The sequence below is a fragment of the Quercus lobata genome, chromosome 6 (genome assembly GCF_001633185.2).
Source record: "Quercus lobata isolate SW786 chromosome 6, ValleyOak3.0 Primary Assembly, whole genome shotgun sequence".
In the NCBI taxonomy this organism is placed as follows: domain Eukaryota; kingdom Viridiplantae; phylum Streptophyta; class Magnoliopsida; order Fagales; family Fagaceae; genus Quercus; species Quercus lobata.
In genome coordinates, this window is record NC_044909.1 from 24,148,959 (window position 1) to 24,161,481 (window position 12,523).

A 12,523-nucleotide genomic window follows, 5' to 3' on the forward strand; every position below is an offset into this window, starting at 1 on the left:
CTACTTAGTACTCCAAAATGACATATTATATTTTCCCTCAAAAAATTAGCCACTAAGCTACCCATCGCTTTTTTTTATGGCCATAGCTTCCACCCACTTGGAAAATGGCTTAGTGGTCACCAAGATCCAAGTACATCCTTTAGAAGAGGGATTTATAGGACCCATGAAATTCAACCCCTAACTATGAAAAGGATATTGTTGGTTTTTAGACCCCTTAAAAACTCAATTGGATTAACCTAGGTAATTAGCCAAGTTGTTACTTAGTTCAATTCAACAAAACTAGGTTATCACAATCACAACAATCATATCATGTATAGCAGCAGAAAGATAAATAACACAAAGATATGATCACCCAGGAAACCAAACCGGTAAAAACCTAGGGAGGATTTAACCTAACTATCCTCAAGGAAAACCTGAATCCACTATCTTGAAAGAATTGAAGTTCATACAATAAGACTTATAAGCCCCCACGCTCAACTTCTTATTGCTACCCACCAATAGAACTTACTGACACGACCACGTGCAAGCTTCGAATCCACGAACTCCTTCTTTCTTGGATTCACCACCAGATACAAGCACACCCGCTTGTGTTTCTTTAAACTTCAATGGCAGTAACTGAGTTGATCATCAAGGTGTAGATAATATCTCCTCCTTGAAAACCCTAAGTTTGTGTAAAGGAAAGCTCATCTAGATCTCATAAGAGATTTACACAAACAGTAATATGAGCAACACTAAAACGTGGCTAGGGTTTGCCTTTTATACTTAGGACAAATTAGAAAACCCTAAACGTTTTAAACAAACTAGAGCTGAGTTGGAAATCTGCAGAAAAATGCATTCTACCCGAGATTCGATTGATCGAGCCTAAGCTTCGATCGATCGAGCCAGGCCGAAATGCACAGTAACTTCTACATTAACTCGATTCCAACTTTATATAAAAGATACAACTTTGAGCAAGACTAAAACACTATTAACCATATTGTTTTGATCATGATTTGCCAACAATACACATTAGAGTTCTAAATACATAAAAACCTAAGTCTTTAGAACCTAACAGATATGGAGCCATGGTTGGGTGGAGGCTTTGGTGGATGGGATGTATCTCATCTCCTCGTCTTTTGACATTTTTAACATTTCTTGGCAAAATCCTAGGCATCTCTTTGCATGGTAGGCTAGTAGTATCCCTAGTGCAAAGCCATTCACTATAGCTTCCTATCGCTAGGGTGTCCTGCTGGCTCTCCCTCTTACAAATCCGAGAGAATGCCTTTTACCTTTTTGCTGGAAATGCACACTAACCATTTTCCTTGGAAGCTCCTCTTGAACAACTTCCCATCCACTACTTTGAACCTTGTTGCATATTTTTTTAACTTTTCATTTGTTAATTGATCAATAGGTAGTACACCTTCTAAAATGTATCTCAAGTATGGATCTTGCCAATCTTCTTCTTGAAATTCACCATTTAACACTTCTGCTTGGTCTAGGTATACCATAGAACAAGTCTTGCAGTCTCTCTACTCTTCCTTGGCATCACTGGCCATCTCTGGCCAAAAGAGCCCTACCTTTGTAATCTTCTGCATATGCCGACATCAAGGTTTACCCCATAAATGTCATGGTGTAAACTATGAAACTATGTTAGCCCTTCTTATCTTGAGACACACTTCATTAGCAACCCCTTTGCTCCTTTGAAGAACAAGTCCTCATTGATCTTGAGGAAGTCCTTCATATTAGGTGATAAACTTGACCCAACATCCTTACCTTGGGTTATTGCCTTCAACAGGGGTTCAGACACAACTCACCTTTGATCAAGCCGGGTTGTTTCTTCACTTGAAGTGTCATCTTTTCTTTCTTTAGCATAGATTCGGTGGCTAGGCTGGCCAGTGAATCAGCCAACTTGTTCTCATTCCGATTAATCACTTTGCATTCTATGGAGGTGAAGTGTTTCATGAGTTCCTGTGCTATGACCTTGTAGGCGGCCAAGCTAGGATTCTTCACCCTATAGGTTCCTTCAATCTGATTAATGACTAACTTGGAATCCCCAAATACTTTTAATCTTTTTATGCCAAGTCTTTTGGAAGCCTTTAATCCTATTACTAAGGTTTCATATTCTACTTCATTGTTTGAACAAGCGAAACATAGCTTGTAGGTAAATGTGTGTTCTTCCACTAGTGACTTCAATACCACTCCTATTCCTCCTTCCTGAAATGTAGATGAGCCATCAAAGTGAATGGACCATTCTTGCTCCTCTGTCACCAGAATTTCTTGTTGGGAAAGTGAGAAATCACTTGTCCCTAGGAAGTTGGCTAGCAAGTTAGTCACTACCTATCCTCTAATGGTAAATGGCCTTATGCACTCAATATCATGGCACAAAGTTAGGATTACCTATTCAACTATTATCCCCAACAATTAAAGGCGGGTTAGGAGGTACTTTACAAGATTACTCTTGGTCACCAGATGTATACGATGCCCTAGAAAGTAATGATTGAATTTCAACACAATAAAAGTTAAGGATAAACGTACCTTTTTTGTTGTGGAATACCTCAGCTCTTGTCCCTTCATGAGCCTACTAATGTACTATATTGACTTTTTCACACCTCCCTGCTCCTGAGCCAATAAAGCCCCCAGTGACTACTCCATGTTGGCTTTGTATAATAAAAAAGGCTTGCCAGGTGATGGAGCAACCATGGTTTGAGGATTTGCCAGAATAGCTTATATCTTCTTAAATGTCTTCTCACATTGATCACACCACACAAAAGCTTTCCCCTTCTTGGTTTGCTCAACCAAAGGTTTCAAGATTTTAGCCAACCCTGGAATAAACCTTCTCAGGTAGAACACTTTTCCCACAAAGCTCCTTAACTCTTTCAAAGTTGTTGGCTAGGTGAGTGCAGCTATTGCCTTAGCTTTAATGGGATCCAAATCAATCCCTCTCTGATGGACAAGGAACCCCAGGAACTTCCTCGAGGATACCCCAAAGGCACACTTTGAAGGGTTCATCCTCAGGTTGTACTCCTTGCTTCTCTTAAAAACACGCCTCAAATGCAATAAGTACTTAACTAGGTTCTTTGCTTTCACTACCAGATCATCAACATAGTCCTCCACTTGCTTGTGCAACATATCACCAAAAATCAAGGTCATGGTCCTCTAGTAGGTAGCACCAGCATTCTTCGAAAGGCATCATCTTACAGTAGTAATTCCCGAAAGGTCTCTTAAAGGCAGTTAATTGGGCATCTACTGGTTCCATGAAGATCTGGTTGTAACCACTATAGCCATCCATAAAGGAAAAACGCTCATGACCAGCAGCTGCGTCCATTAGAATGTCAACATTGGGCAGTGGGAACTCATCTTTAGGGCAAGCCTTGTTAAGCTCTCTAAAATCTATGCAAATCCTTATCTGCCTGCCTTTTTTCTTCACAGTAACTATGTTGGCCAACCATTCTAGACACTTGATCTCTTCTATGAACTCTACCTTCAAAAGCATGTTCACCTCAGCTTTGATCTTTTCTTCAACATCCAAATGATACTTCCTTACTGGCTGTTTCATAGGCTTGGATTTGGGATCAACATTCGTCTTGTGTGTGACTAGCTTAGGATCTAGGCCTGGCATCTCTTCATAGTTCCAAGCAAAAACATCTTTATATTCCTTTCATAAAGCTACTAGCTTTCTCTTTTCCCTTTCTGGTAAACCTTTACTTATCTTAACTGAGCTTTCTTCTCCTTCATCGTTCATATTGACCTCAATAAGTTCCTCTTAAACATTCTTCACAACATCATTCATGTACTCAAGGGCTTCCTTTACAGGTTCTTCAACTACATGTACCTTTCTGGATGTTGAGTAAGGCTAAAGGGGTTAGGTTTGCCATTCTCTCGACCCTTTTCCTCTAACCGTTGGAACTCATATACTACCTTGCCATCAGGCTTGGTGCTTGCTCATTCCCAAGTGCAGGAGATTTTAGCAATATAACTCTCGGAGTACCAAGGTCGAACCACAAGGAGTAGGGTAAATTCAAAGACAATGTAATCAAACAAAAATTTGGATGAATAACAAAAGTAATGTTTTTTTTCTTGGTGATTGTTAACAATTAAATAACAACTGGTTTAAATCAATATTTTAAATATCAGGGTATCGGGGTGTTTCCCTATATCGATATGAAATTCTTTATGATCTAATAAAATATATATTTCATAATTGATTGTTCTTAAACAATTAAAAACCTATGATTTGGTTGAATTGAGATAATTCAAGAACACATAATAACCTAAATTAATAATGCGGTTAGAATAGTTTTTAGAAAAACTCATTTACTTTAAAACCTGATTTCTATTTGAAACTATTAGAAATTCATCTAAACAATAAGAAAAACATGATTGAACTTATTGAAAGCATGGAAGAACTAATACATCAAAAGAAATCTAATTGAACAATCAAATATGTTGTTGTCTAAAATCTTAGATAGAATCGCATTGAATATTCAAACCATATAGAAGAAACATAACCCATAACCCTAGCAAAGAGTTTAGGCTGCCATTAAGGAAAAGAAAATATAAGTTTTTCTCTGCCAAATTTGTTCTCCCCAGCCTCCCCTCAGAACCCTAACGTAAAAATGTTGAAAGAAAATAAAACTTTTACTATATAATTTTCGTCTAGATTTATAGCAGCAACTTGTGAGTTAATTTCAGGCTTCAAAAATTATGAATTTTGAAAAACTCAAAACTGGAAAGTTGTAGATATTTAAGTCATGATTACAAATAAAGCATAGTAAGAAGGAGATAACGCCCACATAAATATATAACAAGTATATATTTTAAGGCGCTATCACTTGGTGATCCTCCTTATCTTAGGAGGCCTTTTCGACTCTATAACTTCTCCATCATCTTCCTCATCCCTTTCTAAGATAGTAGCATTGAAAGGAAGGATCCTATTTTCTCCCTGAGGTTCAAACTCTTGGTACAAAGCTGCCTCAGCGTAATGGAGTTCCACCTTGTCATAAGGCATTTTGGTGGCCTCAATGGTCATAGACCTGCCATGGCTTTGTGCGTTTTGAGCCAAGGGCGGCCTAAAATAACATGGTATGAAGTATCACCATCCATTACGTGCATAAAGGTGTGTGCCCTGATAGGTCCCACCCTTAAATCCAAAGATACATGCCCTAAAGTGCACTGCTACAACGACCCTATCCCTGCCACTTGAAGTGGCTCTCGAATGATTCTTTCTCATGGAATGCTCAAGGCATCTAATGTCGGGAGAGGCAAAAAATTGGTGGAAGCGCTAGTATCCACCAAGGCCCTCTTGATCTGCAAGGCTTCTAAGAATGCAGTGACATACAAGGGTCTTTTCGCCATCTACTGCTTGGTTGGCTAAATCCCTGGCAAAGAAAGTTATCAATTCCCTGGTCTTCTAATATGCCACTTGTAATAAGTTTCCTTCAGAAGTAGCCACCCCTTGTCTCCTTTCCACCACTTGAGTCAAGGCCTATGCTGCCTTCCTTCTAGCCAATGGCCTAAGGCCTATTCCTTTAAGAAAGGAATAGACTTTGTCATCTTGCTGAATCCTCAGCGACATCTCTTCGTCTTGCAAAGGCAGGAGTGTAGAGCTACTATTGACCATATACTTAGCCTCTTCCTTCATAGGATCTTCATAACCCATGAAAAAGGTCATAGTCACCTTAGGCCTATGCATCCTTATGTCTGCACGCTTTCCCTTTTTAATGACCAAATCACCTTTGGCCACATTCTCATGAAAAATGTTCCTCAGAGCATAGCAATCCATAGTGTGGTGGTCACTCCTCCTATGATACCTACAGTAAAGCGTACCTCGCTTTTTCTCTTCTATTGGTTCACACTTGCATTTAGGTAAAACCACCACGCAGTCCTTCACCCAGGCTTCCAGGATGCTATACAGCTCTTTTGTTGAGACAAAAAGGAGGAGGAATACTATTTCTCTCCCTCTTCCTGCCTTTAGTGGCCTTCTTTGGCTCCTCTACCATAGCTACTTCCACCTTTTTCTCTTTTGCTTCCAAGGTTACTTGGGAGCACTTGTGGTTTGCGAAGTCAAACTCTTGGAAGGCTTCCTCACTGACATGCTTGTCCTTCTGGATGCTTCCACCAGCCTTGTGAAACTTGGGATCTGTAAATTTTCTATATAAAGGTGGTACTCATACAACATGCTAGCAATGCAAATATCCACCAATCTTTTTTCCTCTACGGGATCATAACATATTAGAGAGAGGTCCTTGAACCTATGGATGTAGCCTAGTAACCCCTCCGAGATCCTCTGCCTCTCTTGCTGCAGATCTGATAGAGTAAGCTTTTCAACCAAAGCGAAAAACTTCTTCATGAACTAGGTAGCCATGTCGTTCCAGCTCAAGACTGACCCTGCTAAAATGCTGGTATACCAACTCCCTAAGTCTCAACTCATGGTCATGGGAATGGGCTGTTAAAGCATCTATATACCTTCTGATATGTTCTCTAGCATTTCCCACTAAACCATCATACTTAGGAAAGATAGGTGTGTAGTTCGTAGGGTAAGATCTCCTAGCCATCATAAAAAGCCTTATGTTAATGTAAGCAGAGCTCTCTGCCTTTTTAGCCTCAAGTAAAATGGCTGTAACATCCTCCCTAGTTAGGTAGGGAGATGCTTGAGGTACATCAGGTTGTGGGGGTGCTTTCTAATCTTGATTGAGAGGCAGATCTTGGGTCTGAGGTGGAACATTGGTTGACCTTTTGGTCTCTCCGAGGTTTATGGCCTCCCTATGGGGTCTGAGGAGTGGATGTCTTTTGGCGCAAGGACTAAAACTCTGTCTGTATGGTGGCTTGAGAATGTTGGAGGTCCTCAATGGCTGCCACAAGGTCTTTATTGCTAGGCTGTCTAACCTCTTTAGGTGACCCTGTACCCTCAATATGCATGAAAATGTGGTCCACACTTGCTTCTACTTGCTGTTCTTCACCTAAACTAGCCTAAGTGGTTGCGTTCTTCTTTCTCAGAGGCATCAAACACCTAAAGCAAAAGACAAGTAGATATATATCCAAAAAGAGAATGACTAGAATGTATGTGCAAGAGAATGACTAGAATGACAACCAGAGATGCTCCTTAGTGGAGTTACCAAAAATGTACGTGCAAGTTAGATTTATCAAGATTATGTAAGGAAATGGGTGATGCGTCTAATAGTACATTTGAGTGAAGAAGCTTAAGAATAATAAAAATGAAAACTTTAACACTCTAACATCATGAGAATGAAAAAGTGAAATAGAGAAAGTAAAAGAGACATGAGAAATACGTGGAAAACCCTTTGGAAGGGATGAAAAACCACGGGTGAATAAGGGAAGAATGACTCTTAATCCTAAGAGTTCTCTATTAGGTGAAAATTAGTGTTTTTACATAGTAGTCATGTTCTTCCCAAAGAAAGTCTCTCTTTTTTCTCTAGGCTTTTTGCCTCTTTCTCTTTGTCTTTCTAGGTTCTTGCCCTAATTGTTCAACAACATGTTCCTCTTATAGTATGAGGAATGTTGCTAAGTACATAAGGACAGGTGTCAAACTGTGATCCCCCCATTTCAAATCCTAATACAGCTATTGTACTATTTAATGGCTGGAGGAGAGAGAAGACACACTAATGTCAGGATAGTGGGATGGAAGGTGGCTCTGCTACAACGTGGGGAGTAAGCCGTGGCAAGGAAAGGGACATTAGGGATGCTAGGAGTGATACACGTGTCCTAAATAGTGGTCCAACACAAGCTCAGCCAATAAGGGGTGTTCGATAGCATCTGACCATAGGTGTCACTATCTCCCTTTTTGTGCTAATGCTAGGTGTCCATGCCAGTTACATTCTCACCCTTCCCCAAGAGGGTAACACCATTGGCATGGGTCAAAGATCCTCTTCTTCAGCCAACGTTCCATTTTTCTTCCTCATAACTAGCTCACGTGTAGGGTTCGGATCCAGCCATGTCAACACTCATACATGCCTTGGCTGGTGTAATGTGTGTGTGTGTGTATATATATACACACTACTATTTAAGGGGCTTCCCCTATTTGGAATGGACATTTTTTTTTTGTTCCAAAATACCCCTACAACCTATATTTAAATAGGGGCAAAACTTGGTAAAAATGCTTCTTTAATTCCCATGTAAAACACTATCTACAAAATAGGATCACACTCCCAATACACTCATGTTAGTAGGATTGATATTGGGTCGAATCGAGTCGAGTTTACTGTGACCCGAAACCCGACCCGATAGAAATCGGGTTTGACTGTCTGAAACCGAACCCGACCCGAAAAATCGGGTCTGTAATTGGGTCGGTTTTCCGGGTCTCGGGTCGGGTCTCGGGTTGGACTTCTTTTTTTTTTTTTTTTAAACGGGAAGTAAAGGTTGCTATTGGGTCATCTCTAGTTCAGCTCTTGGATACTTTGTTGGACTGTTTAGATTTTCCTATCCTTGCCTAAAGTGGGTCATTTCTTTTGAATGAATTTGCTAATTCATCAATAAATAAATAAAAAATCATTCCTGGATTTTAAGATTAGTATTGTCCTAAGCAAATTGGCAACAACAAAAAATGAAATTTACATATCAATAAAAGGCAGAATATGTTGGAGAATAATACAGAATATGTTGTTCTGCAAATTGGTCCTTAGGCTGTGCAAAGCATGTTGACTAAAAAGCAACACCTAGTGACATGGGTTCCCATGAAAAAGTGAATAAAATAAATGTTCATCTAGGATCAATCAAGCTTTCTATCATGCTGTTCCCTGAAGTCTGGGTGTCCAAATCGAGCTGAAAATTATAAGCTCTAAGTGAAACAATTTGGTTAGCTTCTCTAATGCTAGAATTAAGAAATGGTGGCTGTGTTGGTTGAGGAATGTCTTGACTATGAGTTTAGCATTTTCACAACTACTAGCATTGATGGCCTCAGTTCTGCAGATGCTTGTACACAAAGTAAGCCTATTTGAAGTAATTGAGATGCTTCCACTTCTTGAAAATTAGCCTTTAATTCTGGATCAACTGCTTCACATGGCCTACCGGCTACATAAAGATTCCAAACCTCTAAAAAAATGGGAAAAAAAAAGGCTTTGTCAAGATTTTAGACTTATGAAGAGAATTAGTAAATTGGTCCTTAGGTTGTGCAAAGCATGACCTGTCTCTTCTGCAAGTAACATGAATAACATATCATATGATCTTGTCTTAAAGAGAATAATACAGTTGGAGAGGTAGCTTCAACTCACTAATGCTCTGTTTGTTTCGCTGGAAAACCTTCTATAAAGATAGTTTTTCACATTTTCCAGTGTTTGGTAGCACACAAAAAACATGGTCAATGGAAAACTATCTTTGATCAACAGAAAACTCTAATAAAAATAAGGCTTATTTTCTATAGGTTGTTTTCCAAAATTTTTTTTTGGAAAACAATCTTTCTCTCACGCGTTGCATCTCCTATAAATATTATCTTCGTCTATAGCCGTGGGAAACATAATTTTTTGGCGCTTTCTCTCTCTTATGGTAAGTTTTCTCACTTTTTTTCTCTTCCCTTTGCTTTTTCTCTCCTCACACCCTCACTGTCACCAACTCTGGTCTCTCCTCTTCCCAAAGATCTCTCTCTCTGTCTCTCTTCTCTCTTTTCTCCATGTTTCTCTTCCCCTCTATAACGCAATTCTCTGATTAGATTTTTTTTTTCCCTCACTGATCGGTCAATAGCTCCAACTTGCAAAGGAGAACAAATTTGCAGTGGTAATTATTTCATTCCTCTCTACCAAAATCCCAATCCTTTGCTTTGAATTTCAAGCTCGATTTTCTTTTTTCTCTAAGAAATTTTCGGTTTGATGGATTCTAGGCAAAAGTTAATTCTTTTTCGTACATAAAGTGCAAAAAAATAAAAAATAAAATAAAAAGAAGAAGAAGAAGAAAGAAAGAATGAAGTAAAAGATGAAAATTTTAAACATAGTACCTATATTGCTCTAAATTGCTTTTTACATGGGACAATATTTACTGTGGACTAATAATATTGTTATATAATGAATGATAATTGTTTAGAAGAATTGCATTTGTTGGCAAATATTTTTTTTGTTGGCAGATACTATTGATGATATATTATACAGTACATTATGTAAATACATAATTTATAATAATATTGGAGACTTGTGGTTGACCATAGTAGACAATTAGTATACCAACAAAAAGAGTAGACAATTAAAAGTTATTGTTATTTATACTTATTGAAAATGTATTCCCCTGTCAAATTTATATATATATATATATATATATATAGACAAATGGTTGATATGTGTGTGTGTGTGTACGTACGTTACTGTCTATATATATGAGCAAGATGAGTGGTAGAGATCATGAAAATTTGACAATTAATTAATTTTGATTGTATCTATTGTCAAAATTTTAGTATGAAAACCAAATTCATTCTTGGTTTTTTATTTATAATGATTACATTTGTTAGTTTACATAATATACATGTTTTAAATTATAAAAGAAATAATTTTTGAAAAATTGCATACCAAACACTAAAAAACATTTTCAAGCTCATTTTCAAGATTGTTATCAAACACTAGAAAATGAGACAGTTTTCTAAAAAATACTCTTTGGAAAATGAGTAACTTTCCGGAAAATGAGTAATTTTCCAGAAAACGTTAATGCTGAAACAAACAGAGTGTAAGAACACTGAAACAAATAGGTTTTCGGTATCCAACTAAAATCTTAAGAAAATATGCTAGAAGATACAGCATCTATACAAATAATTGCTAAAAAATCCCACGATCAAAAATACTTTTAAAATTTCCCAATTCAGTTTAAGCCAAGAAATATATAGCAAAAGCATGAAAAACATACTTTTCATTATAGGATTTGTAATGATATCACTACATGAATGTGTACGGGAAAAGCTTTAAATGCACCCCAAGAGAACTATACAGCTGTCAATGCTTTCAGTGCATAAATTTTTTACATAACATACACCACTGGTTAAAATATTTTGAACTAACTCCATATCAGATGCTTCAACCATAACGACAATCAGAAAAAAGAGAGAAAATAACACACTCATAGAGTCCAAAACAATTCCTTTTCTGTTTTGTTTGAATACAGAGTACAAAAACAATTGCTATAAACTAAACAATACCACTTAAATTGAAGCACATAATCAAAAATAGAGACCACATACAAAAACCAACAATGAAAACTATATCAGAATTCAGAACAAAGTCCACGACTTTTACCAATGAATCCCATGATCTGTAAAAAGCACTGATAAATGCAAAACCCCATCTCTCACACTCAACACCAATAACAAAATTCAAAGCCCCATTAAAGAATGTTTCAATCTTTATATACCAAGGACCAAAAAAGCGAAATACCCAGATGGCAAAACCGATCAAATCAAGCATTAGAACAAGAATTACACAAACACAATCACAAATTAGGCCAAAATAACCAAAACCCATCAATGTTTTGGACATTCAAAACAAACCCAGATAATATTTTCAACACAAAAAGACATACTTTCAAACTCTTGACCATAACCATAAAAAAGCTGTGCTGAGTACCCATCTACTCAAAATTATTACTTTGAATACAAACACAGTAACAGTAGCCAATCAACAAAAGACAAAGAAACTATTAAGAAATACAATAATCACATAAGTAATTCAATTAACTTAAACATACCCATTTCCACTACCAACACAAAAAAAAAACAAAAAGTTTTTTTTTTTCTTAGTTTGCCAAAAAAAAAAACCCATATCCAGAAATTAAGAAACAAAGATCAAAGCAAAAGAAAAACACTAAAAGAATAAGAGCAAGTTTATGAATATCAAAACAAACCTTCCATGTTAGCTGAAATCAAGCATAATGGAGAAAGCAGGAAGATCAAGAAGAGTGGAAGAAAAGCCATAACAAAGTTCCCTTCCATTACTCTCCCTTTCTCTTTTAGTAAATCTCTCTCAGATCCAAATGGTATCCCGCGCCCACCATCACAAACAACCTCCTACACAAAACCCAGCTCCCAAATCTCACATAACAACAACCAAAAACCCGATCTAATAAAAAAATATTATCTTTAGCAAAACCCAGAACACCCGTTGGAGTGAAAAGCATAGAGAAAACAAGAACTACACATACCTAGCACTGTAGAACAGATCTGGCGGTTTGAAACTACAAAACTCCAACTGGGTTTTTGTTCTTGTTCAAAGAGAGAACAAAAAACTGTAGGAAAATCCAATACCGTGTATAATGAGTGAAGAGAGAGTAAACCCAGAAAGCAAAAAAAAAAAAAAAAAAAAAAAAAAAAAAAAAAAAAAAAATTGAAACTTGAAGGCACTCAGATTGAACTCATCCATAAGTACATAAACCCATTATTGAATCGGGTTCAGACTATCACACACACAAACACAACAACACTATCACAGACACACAAACACAACAACACTATCCAAAATCTAAAACCAAACACAAAACGAGAAGGATGACTTACACAGATAACTGAGGCCATGAGGGAGGCGGAGAGTTGAGGGAGGCAGAGAGAACAACAACAGAGTTGGGT

General features: G+C 37.5%; 1 long non-coding RNA gene across 1 annotated transcript; it reads right to left on the reverse strand.

The window, feature by feature from the left end:
• Nucleotides 1–11,931: 11,931 nt before the first annotated feature.
• Nucleotides 11,932–12,523, reverse strand: LOC115994328. Its single transcript, XR_004093192.1, has 3 exons — nt 12,455–12,523; nt 12,103–12,186; nt 11,932–12,020 (listed from the first exon to the last, which is right to left on the reverse strand). It is a non-coding gene; the product is annotated as an uncharacterized LOC115994328 (long non-coding RNA).